This window comes from Pseudophryne corroboree, chromosome 1 (genome assembly GCF_028390025.1).
Source record: "Pseudophryne corroboree isolate aPseCor3 chromosome 1, aPseCor3.hap2, whole genome shotgun sequence".
Classification (NCBI taxonomy): Eukaryota; Metazoa; Chordata; class Amphibia; order Anura; family Myobatrachidae; genus Pseudophryne; species Pseudophryne corroboree.
In genome coordinates, this window is record NC_086444.1 from 1,127,874,040 (window position 1) to 1,127,893,897 (window position 19,858).

Here is a 19,858-nt window from a genome sequence, read left to right on the forward strand (position 1 = left end):
TATTATAATATCCCGTATACAGTAGTGTTGCCATTAGAAGTCACTGGGATATACTGTAGCTCACTGTATTTCTTTTTCCCAATAGCCACTGCCATATAATCCTCGATGACTAAAGCCTAGCGCTGGTGTGCTTAATCCCACTTTCTCTGACGTCCTAGTGGATGCTGGGAACTCCGAAAGGACCATGGGGAATAGCGGGCTCCGAAGGAGGCTGGGCACTCTAGAAAGATTTATGACTACCTGGTGTGCACTGGCTCCTCCCACTATGACCCTCCTCCAAGCCTCAGTTAGATCTTGTGCCCGGCCGAGGTTGGATGCACACTAGGGGCTCTCCTGAGCCTCTAGAAAGAAAGTATAGAATTAGGTTTTTTATTTTCAGTGAGACCTGCTGGCAACAGGCTCACTGCAGCGAGGGACTAAGGGGAGAAGAAGCGAACTCGCCTGCTTGCAGCCGGATTGGGTTTCTTAGGCTACTGGACACCATTAGCTCCAGAGGGATCGACCGCAGGCCCAGTCCTTGGTGTTCGGTCCCGGAGCCGCGCCGCCGTCCCCCTTACAGAGCCAGAAGCAAGAAGAGGTCCGGAAAATCGGCGGCAGAAGACATCAGTCTTCACCAAGGTAGCGCACAGCACTGCAGCTGTGCGCCATTGCTCCTCATGCACACTTCACACTCCGGTCACTGAGGGTGCAGGGCGCTTGGGGGGGGGGGGGGGGGGGGGCGCCCTGAGCAGCAATAAAAACACCTTGGCTGGCAAAAATACCACAATATATAACCCCAGAGGCTATATATGTGGTAAATACCCCTGCCAGAATCCAGAAAAAAGCGGGAGAATAGGCCGCAGAAAAGGGGCGGAGCTATCTCCCTCAGACACACTGGCGCCATTTTCTCTTCACAGTGCAGCTGGAAGAAAGCTCCCCAGGCTCTCCCCTGTACTTTTCAGGCTCAAAGGGTTAAAAAGAGAGGGGGGCACTAAATTTAGGCGCAATATTGTATATACAAGCAGCTATTGGGGAAAATTCACTCAGTTATAGTGTTAATCCCCACATTATATAGCGCTCTGGTGTGTGCTGGCATACTCTCTCTCTGTCTCCCCAAAGGGCTTTGTGGGGTCCTGTCCTCAGTCAGAGCATTCCCTGTGTGTGTGCGGTGTGTCGGTACAGCTGTGTCGACATGTTTGAGGAGGAGGCTTATATAGTGACGGAGCAGATGCCGATAAATGTGATGTCGCCCCCTGTGGGGCCGACACCAGAGTGGATGGTTAGGTGAAAGGTATTAACCGACAGTGTCAACTCCTTACATAAAAGGGTGGATGACGTAACAGCTGTGGGACAGCCGGCTTCTCAGCCCGCGCCTGCCCAGGCGTCTCAAAGGCCATCAGGGGCTCAAAAACGCCCGCTCATTCAGATGGCAGACACAGATGTCGACACGGAGTCTGACTCCAGTGTCGACAAGGTTGAGACATATACACAATCCACTAGGAACATCCGTGACTTGATCCCGGCAATAAAAAATGTGTTACACATTTCTGACATTAATCTCTAAAAATGGGTTTTTATGTTTGGGGAGAAAAAGCAGGCAGTGTTTTGTTTCCCCATCAGATGAATGAATGAAGTGTGTGAGAAGCGTGGGTTCCCCCTGATAAGAAACTGGTAATTTCAAAAAAGTTACTGATGGCGTACCTTTTCCCGCCAGAGGATAAGTTACGCTGGGAGATATCCCCTAGGGTGGATAAGGCGCTCACACGGTTGTCAAAATAGGTGGCACTGCCGTTTTAGGAACGGCCACTTTGAAGGTACCTGTTGATAAAAAGCAGGAGGCTATCCTGAAGTCTGTTTTTACACACTCAGGTACTAGACTGAAACCTGCAGAGCGTGCTGCTGCAGCGTGGTCGGTGACCCTGTCAAACATACTAGTTTGCTAACATGAGAACATATTAAAGACGTCGTCTTATATATGAGGGATGCACAGAGGGATATTTTGCCGGCTGGCATCCAAAATGAATGTAATGTCCATTCTGTCAGGAGGGTATTAGTGACCTGTCACTGGACAGGTGATGCTGACTTTAAAAGGCGCATAGAGATTCTGCCTTATAAGGGTGAGGAATTATTTGGGGATGGTCTCTGGGACCTCGTATCCGCAGCAACAGCTGGGAAGAAATATTTTTACCTCAGTTTTCCTCACAGACTAAGAAAGCACTGTATTATCAGGTACAGTCCTTTCGGCTTCAGAAAAGCAAGCGGGTCAAAGGCGCTTCCTTTCTGTACAGAGACAAGGGAAGAGGGAAAAAGCTGCACCAGTCAGCCTGTTCCCAGAATCATAATTCTTCTCTCGCTTCCTCTGAGTCCACAGCATGACGCGGGGGCTCCACAGGTGTAGCCACGTACTGTGGGGGGCCGTCTCAAAAATTTCAGCGATCAGTGGGCTCGCTCACAGGTGGATCCCTGTTTCATTCAAGTAGTATTTCAAGGGTACAAGCTGGAATTCGAGATGTCTTCCCCCCGCCGTTTCCTCAAATATGCCTTGCCGACAACTCCCTCAGGCAGGGAGGTTGTGCTAGAGGCAATTAATAAGCTGTATTCCCATCAGGTAATACTTAAGGTGCCCCTACTTCAACAAGGACGGGGTTACTATTCCACGCGGATTGGGGTACCGAAACCGCATGGTTCGGTGTGACCCTTTTTTATATTTAAAATCCTTGAACACATACATAAAAAAATTCAAGTTCAAGATGGAATCGCTCAGGGCGGTAATTGCAAGCCTGGACGAGGGGGATTACATGGTATCCCGGGACATCAAGGATGCTTACCTGCATGTCCCCATTTACTATCCTCGCCAGGAGTACCTCAGATTTGTGGTACAGGATTACCATTACCAAGTCCAGACTCTGCCGTTTGGACTGTACATGGCACCGAGGGTGTTACCAAGGTAATGGCCGGAATGATGATACTCCTTCGAAAAAGGGGAGTTTTTAATGATCCCGTACTTGGACAATCTCCTTATAAGGGCGAGGTCCAAGGAGCAGTTGCTAGTCGGGGTAGCACTATTTTGGAAAGTGCTACAACAGCACGGTTGGATTCTAAACAGTCCAAAGACACAGCTGTTTCCTACGACACGTCTACTGTTCCTGGGGATGGTTCTGGACACAGACCAGAAATAAGTGTTTCTCCCGGAGGAGAAAGCCAAGGAGCTGTCATCTCTAGTCAGAGACCTCCTGAAGCCAAAACAGTTATCGGTGCATCATTGCACGCGAGTCCTGGGAAAAATGATAGCTTCCTACGAAGCAATCCCATTCGGCAGGTTCCATGCAAGAACTTTTCAGGGGGACCGGTTAGACAAGTGGTCCGGATCACATCTTCAGATGCATCGGCTGATAATCCTGTCTCCAAGGACCAGGGTATCTCTACTGTAGTGGCTGCAGAGTGCCCATCTTCAAGAGGGCCGCAGGTTCGACATACAGGACTAGGTCCTAGTGACCATGGATGCCAGCCTTTGAGGCTGGGGGGCAGTCACACAGGGAAGAAGCTTCCAGGGACTTTGGTCAAGTCAGGTGACTTCCCTACATAAATATTCTGGAACTGAGGGCCATTTACAATGCCCTGAGTCAGGCAAGTCCTCTGCTTCAAAAGGCCGGTCCTGATCCAATCAGACAACATCACGGCAGTCGCCCATGTAAACCAACAGGGCGGCACAAGAAGCAGGATGGCGATGGCAGAAGCCACAAGGATTCTCCGATGGGCGGAAAATCATGTGTTAGCACTGTCAGCAGTGTTCATTCTCGGAGTGGACAACTGGGAAGCAGATCTTCTCAGCAGACACGACTTCCACCCGAGAGAGTGGGGACTTCATCCAGAAGTCTTCCAAAGGATTGTACACCATTGGGAAAGGCCACAGGTGGACATGAAGGCGTCCCGCCTCAACAAAAAGCTATAAAAGATATTGCGCCAGGTCAAGGGACCTTCAGGCGATAGCTGTGGACGCTCTGGTAACACCGTGGGTGTACCAGTCGGTTTATGTGTTCCCCCCTCTGCCTCTCATACCAAAGGTACTGAGAATAATAAGAAGGCGAGGAGTAAGAACGATACTCGTGGTTCCGGATTGGCCAAGAAGAGCCTGGTACCCAGAACTTCAAGAAATTATATCAGAGGACCCATGGCCTCTGCCGCTCAGACAGGACCTGCTGCAGCAGGGGCCCTGTCTGTTCCAAGACTTACCGCGGCTACGTTTTGATGGCATGGCGGTTGAACGCCGGATCCTAAAGGAAAAGGGCATTCCGGAGGAAGTCATTCCTACGCTGATTCAAGCCAGGAAAGATGTAACTGCAAAACATTATCACCGCATATGGCGGAAATATGTTGCTTGGTGTGAGGCCACAAAAGGCCCCAACAGAGGAATTTCAACTAGGTCGATTTCTGCATTTCCTACAAGCAGGAGTGTCTATGGGCCTAAAATTAGGCTCCATTAAGATACAGATCTCGGCTCTGTCGATTTTCTTCCAGAAAGAATTAACTTCAGTACCTGAAGTTCAGACATTGTAAAAGGAGTGCTGCATATTCAGCCCCCGGTTGTGCCTCCAGTGGCACCTTGGGATCTCAACGTGGTGTTGAGTTTCTTAAAATCACATTGGTTTGAACCACTAAAAACCGTGGATCTAAAATATCTCACGCGGAAAGTGGTCATGTTATTGACCTTGGCTTCGGCCAGGCGTGTATCAGAATTGGCGGCTTTGTCATATAAAAGTCCTTATCTGATTTTCCATATGGAGAGGGCAGAATTGAGGACTCGTCCCCAGTTTCTCCCTAAGGTGGTATCAGTTTTTCACTTGAACCAACCTATTGTGGTGCCTGCGGCTTCTAGGGACTTGGAGGATTCCAAGTTACTGGACGTAGTCAGGGCCTTGATAAATTATGTTTCCAGGACGGCTAGAGTCAAGAAAATTGACTCGCTATTTATCCTGTATGCACCCAACAGGCTGGGTGCTCCTGCTTCTAAGCAGACTATCGCTCGCTGGATCTGTGACACGATTCAGCAGGCGCATTCTGCGGCTGGACTGCCGCATCCTAAATCAGTAAAAGCCCATTCCACTGGGAAGGTGGGCTCATCTTGGGCGGCTGCCCGAGAGGTCTCGGCTTTACAACTTTGCCGAGCTGTTACTTGGTCAGGGGCAAACACGTTTGCAAAATTCTACAAATTTGATACCCTGGCTGAGGAGGACCTTGAGTTCTCTCATTCGGTGCTGCAGAGTCATCCGCACTCTCCCGCCCGTTTGGGAGCTTTGGTATAATCCCCATGGTCCTTTCGGAGTTCCCAGCATCCACTAGGACGTCAGAGAAAATAAGATTTTACTCACCGGTAAATCTATTTCTCGTAGTCCGTAGTGGATGCTGGGCGCCCATCCCAAGTGCGGATTGTCTACAATACTTGTAAATAGTTATTGCTAACTAAAGGGTTATTGTTGAGCCATCTGTTGAGAGGCTCAGTTGTTTTCATACTGTCAAACTGGATATAGTATCACGAGTTGTACGGTGTGATTGGTGTGGCTGGTATGAGTCTTACCCGGGATTCAAAATCCTTCCTTATTATGTCAGCTTGTCTGGGCACAGTGTCCTAACTGAGGCTTGGAGGAGGGTCATAGTGGGAGGAGCCAGTGCACACCAGGTAGTCATAAATCTTTCTAGAGTGCCCAGCCTCCTTCGGAGCCCGCTATTCCCCATGGTCCTTTCGGAGTTCCCAGCATCCACTACGGACTACGAGAAATAGATTTACCGGTGAGTAAAATCTTATTTTAATTATGGCTTGGTATTTCCAAAGTGTTAAGTGTAATATAAATTACTTACACCTCCCTTGAAGATCAGACTGCTGGTGCAGCATTCACTACCCCGACTTCTCCCTTTAGCTGTTGGGGAGACTAGGAATAGTTGGCTCACTGCTGCTACAACGGCTCCGCCTCCATTGGGAAGGAAGGGCTGCAGTTGGCGTCTGGGGTGCTATGACGCCGCTTCCCTCCTGCACTTGCTGGCACCTGGAGCCCTTCTCTGGCCACACTGCCTGGAGCTCTTCTCTGGCTGCCCTGTTGCCCCGACACCCGCCTGAATGACACAGCGGGCTCAGCGCGCAGCACCTCGGTGACCTTCACCTCCGATCTCCGCTCCCAACTGTCGTCGCCGGGAAGTTAACGGGCAGGTATGTCACCCCAGCAGCTGGCCGCTCCAATCTCCGCTCCCGCTCTGCCCTCCGGCTGCCTGGTCTGGCTGCACTCCCCAAACTCTCCGGCTGCCGCTATAATGTTCACAGCATGTACAGCTCTCAGCGGCACCGGAGAGACCTAGGTGCAAGCACTCCCAGCAGGATCTGCAATCTGATCTGTGCCGGAAGGGAGAGTCTTTTATATGCTCCTCAGTGCCGGCACGTGGGTCCCCCTCTCTGCACACGGCTCCCTACTTACCGGCGCGCGGGGGTCCCAGCATTGCACACGGCTCAGCTCTCTTTACTGGCGCACGGGTCACGGATCTATCTTTGCACCCAGCCCTTTGCGCACGCGACACTGTTAATTATGCAGCCTGTCTCCACTGTCCTTCTGTCCCTACTAATCGCCACACAACCACCCCAACAAGACCCAGCGCAGCACCAACACACCCACTCCTTTACTCTATACAAATATGCCATTTATAATTCATGACTTATACAAACAATCACTATATACAGTATAATATATATGCATATCCTGCAATATCAATATATATATACAAATATGCTACATTTATACTGTGACATAGGGGGACACTTATCTGGAGTAGAGGCATTCTCCATTTGTATATGTTGCTAGAAATACATGTTTAGACAGTGGGGGTCATTCCGAGTTGATGGCTCGCTAGCAACTTTTTGCTGTGCTGCGATCAGATAGTCGCCGCCTATGGGGGAGTGTATTTTTGCTTTGCGAAACGCTTTTGCAGCCGACGGCACAAAAACGTTTTTTGTACTTTCTGAGTAGTTCTGGACTTACTCTGCCGCTGCGATCACTTCAGCCTGTCCGGTCCCGGAATTGATGTCAGACACCCGCCCTGCAAATGCTTGGACATGCCTGCGTTTTTCCCAACACTCCCAGAAAACGGTCAGTTGATACCCAGAAACGCCCTCTTTCTGTCAATCACCTTGCGATCGGCTGTGCAAATGGATTCTTCTTAAATCCATCGCCCAGCACTGATCCTCTTTGTATCCGTACGATGTGCCTGCACATTGCGGTAGATACGCATGTGCAGTTTTGCCTAGTTTTAACCTGATCGCAGCGCTGCAAAAAGTTGCTAGCGAGCGATCAACTCGGAATGACCCCCAATATGGAAAGAAAGACTGAATATATACGATTTTATTTTCTGTTTACTGTCTTTGTAATAATGGTTCTATCAATGTACTGCATGATTCATGGAAAGAATATATAAATTGCAAAACAATATTTGTCATGTAAACTGTACCGTGTCTTTTGGGATATTCTTTTATATGACTGACACGTCATTGATCAATTTGTGATATCAGAGGTAGGTGGACACATCTTTGGTAAAGCCAACCCGATGAAACAAACAAGATTAGAGTAACTATTTTATATATGTATATATATATATATATATATATATATATATATACACACACACACACACACATATATATATATATATCTATACACATACATACACACATACATACACACACACACATACAGATGTAGCCACCTTTATCTTGACTGTTTCTCCGCTGAGACGGGCGTTTAGTCACGCTAAGGCGATAGCTGAGTTTAATCACAGGTAGGCGCGTTGAGGCGATCTAGATACTCATCATGCATTACACATCTCCACCACTGTGTGGCTAATGCTCCACCAATCCAGTACTTTCGATCGTACAGTATAGCGGCGGATTGATCTACAGCTCTGGCAATACTGTAGGCGTAACGGGAGGCGGTGGAAAAAGTATGGAGTACTGTACAGTATGTGTATGGAGACGCAACTACAGTAATTGTGTAAAAGGAAGAATGTACAGGACAATGTATAAACACCGTGCTTTTAAAATACATGAGCGTCTGGGAATGGAGGGCTACAGTAGCTAGCAGGAGGCGGTGGAAAATACCGTGCTTTACAAATGCGAGCGTCCGAGTCCTCTAAGGCATAAACCAACACCAATGGGGTGGCGGCCGGGCGCTGTTTGCAGTACTTTCACACATGAAATTGGGAGTCTCTCATGAGGCGTCGTGGGCTAGGGGTGAAGGCTCCCACCTCCCACGCTGGGGGTCCAGGGTTCGAGACGTGATGTGCCTTTTTTTTTTTTTTTTGTTATTGTAATAATACACTGTATTATTATTTTATCTACATTGTAAGACAGTCAATGGAAAGGTGCACACAAGTTACATATAAATCAGAGTACATCTGCAGGAGCGATTCTTTACGCTAAATGCAACTAAACAGCGCCTTCATACCCCCTCCCCCATCCGCGGTCCCCACTCCCCAAACCCCTTCCTGTTGCAAGGGACTACGCCCCCTTCACCATCGGACGCCCTATCATTGTGCAATATTCAAACACTAACAAAACTAGGAATGCAGGTAATACTCCATATATTGAACCCCAGAAAGGCGTGCAGGGGTTAAGGGGGCGTAGTATATTACAATAGAAAAAAGTTATAGTGTCAGTGAAAAAAGCACCTCATGACAGATACTGTACACAAGCTCATGTCTAAATACTGTATACTGTAAGCAGTGACATTAAGGGGTACAGTATATGCAATTGCGGTCGAATTCCGGCAGGAATACGGAAAAAATGGACACGGGATCCCCCATCTTTTTAGAACCAGCACCGGGCTCTGCGCCTGGTCCTGGTGCAAAAAATAAGGGGGACAAAAAAGCGTAGGGGTTTCCCATATTTTTTGAACCAGCACTGGGCTCCACTAGCTGGACAGATAATGCACAGCCGCGGGACACTTTTATACCGGTCCCTGCGGCCATGGAATTAAATACCCAACTAGTCACACCTGGCCGGGGTACCCTGGAGGAGTGGGGGCCCCTTAAATCAAGGGGACCCCCCCTCCAGCCACTCGATTATCTCTATCGCCCCTGTGTATTGTAGCTAGGGGATTGTGACGCTCCTTCAGCATTGCCCCGTAGCCTGCAAAATCTGTGCTGTTATTTGCTCCATAGCTGAGTGCCTCCTAGGAGCTAGGAGTCACAGGCGGTATTTCAATTGAGTCTGCCCTGCTATAGAATTGTATGTGTACAGTACCATACGGTGCATAGACCCTTTACAGTAGAAACTCTCCTGCAGCTTTGGCCTGCTTTATGTAAAACTTGTGTTTTGTCAGTTTGCTATGCGATCGAGCCCGGTGTAACGTACTGTAATGTGCATAGACCTCGCTTATCTCTGTGTACAGTATTTTGGCTAGGGGATTGTGACGCTCCTTCAGCATCGCCCCGTAGCCTGCACAGCTTATGCCATTTCTCATTCCATACCCGACTGCTGCCTGCCACGAGGTGGGGGTTCAGGAGGTGGGGGTTCAGGGGTAGTGGTCATTTTGACAGTGTGCTATGCGATTGAGTCCGGTGTACCGTAATACTGTATGCAATCCTACAGTAGCTTATCCTCATCGCCCCTGTGTATTTTGGGGATTGTGACGCTCCTTCAGCATTGCCCCATAACCTGCACAAGGGTTCAGGGGTGGCGGCCATTTTGCCAGTGTGCTATGCGATCGAGTCCAGTGTACCATAATGTGCATACTGTGTATTTTAGCTAGGGGATTGTGACGCTCCTTCAGCATTGCCCCATAGTCTGTACAATCTGGACTATAGTATTACTTGCTCCGTAGCCTAGGGCCTCTGTGGGGCAAGGAGTCATAGGTGGTAGCCATTTCTATTCAGTCTGCCCAGCTACAGAATTGTATGTGTACTGTACGGAGCATAGAACCTTAACCTGCATAGAACCTGCACATTATGGTACACCGCACTCGATCGCATAGAACCGCTCATGCAGCTTTGCCCTGGTTTATGTGAATAAAAAAAATAATAAAGTGTCTGAAAAAAACTAACATGCATTCGTACTTAAGGAATCGAACCCGGGACTCTGAGTATAGGAAGCGAAACACTTCACCACTTCGCCGCAGACAAATGTATAAATCCATTGGTTTTGATTATGCTGTAATGGCTACGGGATTAGGACGATAACATACTGTACAAAATTCCTAATCTTGAGAGGCAATAGTGAATTTCTAACACACATCCATTTGCGACAGTGTACACTACTGGTTTTACAGTATGTTTTGTCTGCGGGACTTGGACGCTCACATACAGTATTCATAAAGTATTGTAGATGGATCATATACTGTATGCTGTACTATTTGCGTCTGTGTCGTACTATATATACAGTACTGTATTAAATAATGCAGCGTAATGAGTATTTACTGTATGCAGCGTAATGAGACGCCTTAGTAAAGTAGTCCTTATTATGTATTTCAGTATTGTATTTTACGGGAGACCACACGCATGCGCAGTGGTGATTGTAAAAAGCGACATCTGGTGGCTGATCGCAGGTATTACACGTAAAGGTAACGCCAAATGCCATGTCTGCCTCCGTGCGATTAGGTACGCCTCTCTGTGACTAGGTGCGCCTCCATACGCCGCATATGCTCGATCGGGACAAACGCCTCAGCCACTCAAGATAAAGGTGGCTACATCTGTATATATATATATTTATATATATATATATATATACCAACGGATTGGCACTCACCCTTCACAGTGAACTGGGCCCCGGTGCCTTCTGGAATCAATGATATAGGTCGCGGCTCCTAGCATGCAGCGGCACTCAGGGAAATGACTCATGGAGTTTCCAAACAAACGGTATTTATTCCATGATAGTGCAAAAAAGATCCAACGTTTCGGGGTGCTACCACCCCTTTGTCAAGGTGAACACAACAGAAGTAAGTGATAGTTATGGAATAAATACCGTTTGTTTGGAAACTCCATGAGTCATTTCCCTGAGTGCCGCTGCATGCTAGGAGCCGCGACCTATATATATATATATTTTTTATTTTATTTTTACAATATTTACTATATGCTAATCACCATTCATTAAATCTTGTATGTCAGCTGCACAGGGAGATAGTGCAAACATTACATCATTTAAAATCATAATGGATCAAAGATAAAATAATTTGCATATGTGCAAATTATTTTTGCTATAATATATAATGATTGTAAATGATGTTTTGTGCGCACCTGCATAGTTCACATATAGGAATAAATGAATGGTGATTAGCATGTAGTATTATGAAAGAAAAAACATTTTTTGACAGTCTCCCTAATCCTAATGGTGTGTGATATAAAGTACATAATTATCTCCTCAATGTTAGAGGTTGCGCCCAGCTAGCCCCAGTCCCCAGACTGCCACTGTTGACGGTTCTCACAGTTTAAGCTCTATTCACCCAGGCTCCATAAAACTCTGTTGATGTTTCTCGAACACACGCTGGATGCATGCTGGCTTCAGCCTAACACTGATGAGGGTAGAGCTAACAGGGTGATCTGGCCTGCAACACACTGAAGACTGCCAAAATGATGGGTTATACTTGTTCTGCCCTGCCCTCTGAAGAAGCTACCTCCTTCCTGCCAAGACCATCGCAGACCCTTCTTCACCGCCTTCAGACCCTGTGAGGAGAAGCCGGGGGGATGGCTTCAGATGCACCAGACCAGGTAACAGCCTCTGCCGGGAAGAAGAATGCAAGGAAGCCATAAAAGAGGTGGGGAAAGAAGGTGGCCGAAGCTCTGTCAGACTCTGTCCCTTCTACCTCCACTGCCCTTCCAGCAACTGTACAAGTGGAATCCAACCAGGACTGTTCCAAGGGCACATCTACTCTGGAACCATGGTTAGGCTCATGACCATGGTCATGAAGCCGAAGGAGGTGGATGAAAAGATGCTGGACATGATGACAGAGACCTTCAGCAAGAAATTGGTCTTTGAACAGGGGTTATCAATGGCTGAAACCCTCAGCATACAGAGCTACCTGAAAGGGATCTTCTACATGATCTTTGCCTCTATAGCCATCTACAAGAAGTACTGGGAAGTAGTGAAAGCGGCAGGGCCTGAATCCTCTTTTTCTTTGTTTTGTGGGTAATTGCCTTATTTGAAGAGAGGAGAGGCGGGTTATGGTCTCAGTGCAGAACCCACACACACCTGAAAGAGACATCGCTACCTTCCTGAGATGGTTCTGTAAAGTGATCAAGGAACCGTCCAAGATCCTGATTAAGAATGGCTTCTGGACAAGCAAGTAGGCCAGGGGTGGGCAATTATTTCAGCTGAGGGGCCACTTGACATTTCCTGTCAGTATCCGAGGGCCACATACAAAATAGCAGCTCCCCCCACTTGCCAAAAATATAGGGACGTGCTTCATGTGGAAGGGGTGTGGGCAAAAAATAATACAGATTCATATTAGGCTGCACAATAGTCTCCATTATTCAAATTGCGCCACACAGCGCCACTTACACACATTACACCAGATAGAGCCCCTTTTACACAGTATGGAAGGTAGAGCCCCTTTTACACATTACAGGAGGTAGAGCCCCCTTTTACACATAAACATTTTATTTAGGATAATTATTGTGCAGCAAGCAAATTATCCAGTGTCTTATGGCCCCTGGGGAAAGGTGTGACACAGTGACAGAACACGGGGAGGAGGGGTGACAGTGACAGAACACGGGGTGTGTGACAGGGTGACAGAACACGGTGGGGGTGACAGAACACGGGGTGTGTGACACGGTGACAGAACATGGGGGGGTGACACGGTGACAGAACATGGGGGGGGGTGACACTGTGACAGAACCCCGGGGGTGTGACACAGTGACAGAACACGGGGGGTGTGACACGGTGACAGAACACGGTGGGTGTGACACGGTGACAGAACACGGTGGGGGTGACAGAACACGGGGGATGTGACACAGTGACAGAACACGGGGGGGGTGACACGGTGACAGAACACGGTGGGTGTGACACGGTGACAGAACACAGTGGGGGTGACACGGTGACGGAACACGGGGGGTGTGACACAGTGACAGAACACGGGGGGGTGACAGTGACAGAATACGGGGAGGTTATACGTGACAGAACACGGGGGTGACATGGTGACAGAACACGGGAGGGGTTTATACAGCGAGAGCTAAAAATCTCTCCCCCAAACCTAAAAACAGACTGACGCCACTGCCCGCACACACAAATATACGCACACTATCACACACACACACACCCCTTTCTTTCTCTCACTCACTTTTCCCATTAACTTTACTGATCTGGCAGTGGCAGGAAGGATGGATCTATTCTGTACAAGTCTGGCTCTTGTCCCGTGTAGCTCCGCCCCCTGAGGTCCCATGTAGCCCCGCCCCCTCCTTGGCACGTAGCTCCGCCCCTTTTCGACTGAACCCAGCCGTTGTCACTGGGGACTCTGGAGGAGGGAGGAGGCTGCTACAACGCAGCAGCAGAGGAGAGAGGCGCCGCTGGCAGCTTGGAGGTACTGCAGCTCAGAGCAATGACAAGCAGCTCAGCCGTTCGGGCCGCTTGTCATTGCTCGCTGGTGGGAGGCAGTGGGCCGGACAGGATCGGTTTGCGGGCCGCATCCCCTAAAGTAGGCTGTCATTGTCAGGCTGGAAAAGGACAACTCGAACCCAGATAGTATCAAACACCTGCCACAGTCCTTCTCCTTAGAGGGATCAGCAGGACTCCTCCACTATTCCAACAAGCCGTGGAACTGTAGGAAATGTGCAAAAAGGACCATAAAGGAGGAGACTGCAAGGTCCCAGCCTGCAAGGATTGCTGGATGGTAAGTCACAAGACCAAAGACTGCCCAAAAAAGATGACATGCAACCTCTGTGGTAAGGTAAATCACATCTACAAGGATTGCCTCAGCAGGGCAAGATTCTATGCCGCAAGAGTAACTGTCCATGGTCCTGTCTCCAAGCTACTGCCCTTCTCATTACAGAGCCAGCAGCAACACCAGGAGGGTAAGAAACCTTTCACCACCTCCCCTCCACCCACTGAGACAGTGGATCCACTCCCCACTGGTGACACAACTCCTCCTCCCTCCCCACATCCCACTCTCAACTCCAAACTGTCTCTCTCTCCTCTCCGAGGAGGATTTTCCCCTTCCTGAGTCCACTGCAGGTACTGAACAGTCGAGCAGGAAGAGGAAGGAGTTGGACAGCCCAGCTGCTAACCCTGACACTTCCAAGCAACTGGCAGTGGAGCAGACCCAGGATCCCCGCCTGCTGGAGGAGGACTTGAAAATGGTAGTGATGGTGGAGGAACTCAGATGGTAAACCTGACCCCAACCCCATCTGCCTGCTCAACAATATGATGGATAATGGCATGCTACCACTCCAATAGGGTTACCCAGCAGCTGAGCAAGATGAAACACCGCCTGGTGGGAGTGGTAACTAAATGTTGTACTAGGACCTAAACTCTTTTTCTCTCAATTTATGGCGTCTTTTTCTCTTTTCACTATTAATGTGAAGAGTATTAAGGATAAACTTAGGAGAAAGTCTGCATTCACATTTTTGAACAGTCAGAAATGTGATGTGTATATGTTACAAAAGGGAGAGAAGAAGACTCTTTTGTGGGTGCACTCTTGTATGTTTAAGAGGTCTCAGAAGAGACAATAAGTAAAGATTATAAATGAATTTTTAAATATAACTTTTATTAACAATAATTGATAAAATAGTAGAGTTTACTGTCAAAAATTGGAGGTAGGGGTGGGGGGAAGGGTGGGGGGGAGTTGGGGAATAGAAAGGGGGAACACAGAACGAATTAATTACAGTGTAAATACTGAATATTGTTCTGGAATGCCTGGGTGCGATAATAACAGCTGGAGACCCTGAAAATTGAAGCGTTTTTATTCTCTCATGAGCGATGATGAGGAGACAGATGGGATGATTAAAGATGGAATGAGCAAGATGAATCTGCTGTCAGTGTTAGACGCTGAGCAAAACCGTCCAGGAATTTCTACTAAACTGAGTATTCCTCGAGAGTCTCCCACTCGAGTACTGACCCAGCCCTACACTGCTTAGCTTCCAAGATCGGAAGGATTCGGGCGTTACCAGTGTGGTATGATAGTAGAAAAAATATTAGATATCGAGGGCTCGAGAATCACTGATGAGAGTTCACGAAAATGGAGAAATAAAAGAAAAGACAAGAGAATGAGTGGAGGAGGAAAATAGGGGATCTGCTGCCACCGTTAGACCGGGATAATTACCCCTGAATCAGTGGTGAGAGTCCTGAAGATAGTATAAAGTGAGGAAAAGGAAACGATACTGATAGGTAAAAAAAAAAATAAAAAAAAAAAATAAAAAAATTTGAGATTGGTTGATAGACAATGGGCTGCTTGATTGCAGGATGCTGATAGTACCTATGATAAAGGTACTAGGTGTGATAAAAAGCAATTTGTACACAATTAGCAGTCAAATAAATTGATTAGACCCATACATCACCATCAATTTGCTACTATCAGATTATTATAATTATACCAAAATGGTATCAGGTGGAAAAAGAAGGAGAAAATGAACAACAGTTTCTTATTTGTGTTCCGCTGTATGCAGAGCTGCAGAAATACTATATAATATGATTGCAAGATGCTGATAGTACCTATGATAAAGGTACTTGGTGTGATAAAGAGCAATTGTACACAATTAGCAGATAATTAAATTGATTGGAACCATGCATCACCATCAATTTGATGCTGACAGATTATTGCACATTGTACCAAAATGGTATCAGGTGAAAAGAGAAAGAGATAATGAACAACAGTTGATTATACAGAGCTGCAGCAATGCTATATAATACGCAGTATAGAGGATAGTGATAAATTGCTCAGCCAAATGATTAGATCAAAATGACTGAAAATAAAGGTTTAAACAGTATCCTATGTGGTATTAAGCCGCTAAATGCCGACTATCTGTAAAACGGGTACTTGCAAAAAACAGCTTGATGAATGCTATTATCAAATATAAATATGCAAAAAGATGCTGATATTGAGCAGATATTACCCGGAATTGTATGGAACGATCAGTCACTAATATGAGCAGGATACTTTCTGAGTGCGGAATGTCCGTGTCAAAGTCCAGGCAAATTGAAGATGCAGGATACACTGGTTCCCAGGAGCTGAGCAGTTCGGTTATAGCCGCACTGTCGATCAAAGTACCTGATGTATTGTGGAGACGTGGTCAGGTTGGCTGAGGAGAAGAGAGACACAATGTTCCTGGTCCCATCGCGGCAGTATCTAGCGGCGGCGGGTTGATGCAGCGGCTGCTGGGGAAAGAGCGGCTCGTGGTTCAGGATGTCCGGAATCAGCTGTCACACCCAGGCAGTGGGGATAGGGAACGGAAAACTAGTTTCACCCGTTCACCGGGCTTGATCACTTCCTGTTCCCAGAGGGGATAGTGCAGGCTTTATCTTGCAAGGGAGCTGGTCGTTGTCCAATCAAAAGGGAGGCGTGTCCTGTGTTTGTAAATTGCTGCACAGGTGGAACGGTTGTTCTGTTTAGTATTGGTTCCCTATTATGCTTGCAATTAGTGGCCCATTGCACAAAAGGAAAAAACAGAGAATATGTGTGAGAAATATACAAGGTTATTAGATAAAAAATGAGCATCTTGCTTATTATATAAGTGGGCATAGTGAAAAAATGGAAATAAAAATAAAAATAAATAAAAATAAAATGGGGAAAATTAGCAAAAAAGAATAAATGAATGAAAATAATAAAATTGAAGCTTTCACAAATTGTTTATGAAATATTTAGATGATAAGAATAGATTAAATTTAAGTATAATAAATGATAATTGCTGGAAAAATATGTTAGGACAGCATATCTTGTCTGGAGTTATAAACAAACACGTTGTAAACATTGCATGAGGATATTCATGAATATGTTAATTTGGATTAATAATGCAAGTGACGTCGATGGAAGTGGTGGGAATGATTGTGAGAAAGGATGGTATGGAAAGGATGGGGAGTGAGGTGGAAAGGAATGGGGGGGATGGAGTGGGGGGGGGGGAAAGGCGGGGGAGAGAGGGGGAAGGGGGGAGGGGGTTTAAGATTGTGGGGTGTTGGGGTGTTGGGATATGGGGTGTTGGGATATGGTTGGGGTGTTGTGGTTTGCAGTGTGGTGGGAATGTGTGTGTGGTGTCGAAGGTGATGATCTTGTGTGGGCGAGAAGTATAATGATATGGTGAGATGAGGAAGGGGAGTAGAGATGTAAGGGATAGGAGTGGGTTGACAATGGGAGTGCTGTGTGGAAACGTGTTAGTAGGTTGTGAAATATGTCGGAATTTGCTGGGTCACTGTAATGGGATGGATGTGAGGTGCATGTGAATGGACTGCGGATGTGATGGTGCCGAGTATGTGGTGGAGGTGGGCGTGAAAGTGCTGATGAAAGAAGGGTGAATGTGATGTGTTATGAATAGGGGTGTACTGGATGAGAGTGTACTGAGGGGTGTAAGGGAAGGAAGCGAGGACACTTGATGGGTGCTATATAGAAAGTAGGTTACAGAAATGCACTGTAATTGATGTATTCATTCAGACCCAATGGTTTGAGACAACCTAACCTGAAAGTCCATTCACTTTCCTTCTTAATAAGTTCTTTGCTTAAGTCACCACCGCGTATGCCTAGATGGACCCTATCTAGGCCAAAGGCGCGCATATCACTTGGTGAGTCATGATGTGCAGCATGGTAGTGTCTGGCTACTGATGTTAGTTTTTTGCCTTTTTGAAGATCTGACGATGAGTTGCGAATGGAGCCCATATGTTCTAAAATCCTAGTTTTGAATTTTCTAGTCGTCATGCCTACATATCGTTGATTGCAAGGACAGGTTAGACAATAGACTACTCCTTGTGTGTCGCAGTTGAAGAAGTGTTGTATGGAAATATCCTTGCCATGTCTGTCCTTGACACAGTCAGTTATCTGTATCTGTGGGCAAGCCTTACATTGCCCACATGGAAAGGATCCCTTAGGGAGTTTGGATTTGGTCATTTCACGTGAAAAATGGCTCTGAACCAACGTGTCTTTGATGTTCTTGGATCTCCTCCAACTGATTTGTAAAGTGGGATCCAATAAAGGTGATAACTCTGGATCCAGATGTAGGACAGGTAGATGTTTCTGAATGGCCTTTTTTAGTAGACGCCATTCGGGACAGAAGGTCCCTACAAATCGAATCTTGGTGTCAGCCTTTTGTTCTTGGAGTTTGTCCTGGAAGATCAGGGATTCCCTGTTGGTTTTTGAAATAGATTGTTGAGCTCTCTTCAGAGAGCGTTTACTGTATCCCCGAGCTTGTAACCTGGTCATAAGTTCTCTGCTTTTCTGTTTGAACACCTTCTCCTCTGTGCAGTTGCGTCTAAGACGAAGAAATTCCCCTTTTGGGATGTTTTCAATAGTAGGTGGGAAATGTGAGCTTGTTTGGTGCAATATACTGTTTGTGGCTGTATCCTTACGAAAGAGTTCTGTAGCCAAAGTCCCACTTGTTGTCTTGTAGATATTCAAGTCCAAAAAAGATATCTTGTCTCTGCTGATTGAGTGAGTGAGAAAAATGTTCAAATCGTTTACATTGAGGATGTTAATGAAGTCCAACAGGAGTTTCTCATCTCCTTCCCAGATCACAAAGATATCATCAATATATCTCAGCCAATTGATGATATGTTTTGTGTAGATATGATTATCATCGTTGAAGACTATTGTTTGTTCCCACCAGCCGAGGAACAGGTTGGCATATGTGGGTGCACAGGCTGCACCCATTGCTGTTCCCCGAATTTGCTGAAAAAATTGGTCACCAAAGGTGAAATAATTTTTATTGAGAACAAAACTCAACATTTCACATAGGAAATCATGAAATACATTTTTTTCTTCCATATCCAGGAAGAATTTGGTGGCTTGTATTCCTTGTGAGTGTGAAATACTGCTATACAGGGCTTCCACATCTAAGGTGACTAGGATACAGTTCTCATTTAGACATATGTCATGTATTTTCCTTAGGAGATCAGAAGTGTCCTTAAGGTAGGAGGGTAATGTCATGACATGGTCTCTGAGATGTAAATCCAGAAATTTGCTTGGGGTTTCCAAGAGTCCCCCATTCCCTGACACTATGGGTCTCCCAGGTGGTTTGTTGATATTCTTGTGTATTTTTGGCAATAAGTAAAAGGTAGGAACCCTGGGATTCGAGACCTCAAGGTATTTAGCCTCTTGTTGTGTGATAGCTCCAGTGGCAAATGCCTCTGTAATCATGTGCATGTATTGCTTGTGGAATTTTATTGTGGGATTAAGTGGCAATCTGATATAACAGGATGTGTCCAACAGTTGTCTCCGTGCTTCCTCTTCATACATTGCGATGGGCCATATGACAATGTTACCACCCTTATCCGAGGGTTTGATAACGGTGTCAGTCCATGTTTTAATCTCTTTAAGAGCTTGTCTCTCTCTGTATTTGAGATTTTTGGTGAGACATCTTTTGCGAGAATTGGTCTGGATCTCGTCAAATTCTTTGGAGACTAGATCCAAAAAGACCCTGATTTCTGGGCTGTTGGTGTCAGGAGGGAAAAAGGTGGACTTCAGTTTGCATGTGGGTCTTATGTTTCGTGAAGCAGGGATGTCCGAGGCTGATTCCATATGCAGCTCCTCCAGTATTTGGATAGCTGTATAATCTTCTTCGGTCAGTGGTGTTATTGATACACTAGGATCCTCCAAAGGTCCTGAATGGCTGGATAGTGAAGTCATAATACTTGAGTCAACAGAGGATTTAGCAAAAAAATTTTTTAATAATAATTTGCGGCCGAAGAGTCTGAGATCCTTCTCCCACAGAAACCTATCAA

The 19,858-nt window shown here is 46.6% G+C and overlaps 1 pseudogene; it reads right to left on the reverse strand.

The window, feature by feature from the left end:
* Positions 1-15,007: 15,007 nt before the first annotated feature.
* LOC134944881 (5S ribosomal RNA) lies at positions 15,008-15,126 on the reverse strand (annotated as a pseudogene).
* Between the last annotated feature and the right edge of the window lie 4,732 nt (positions 15,127-19,858).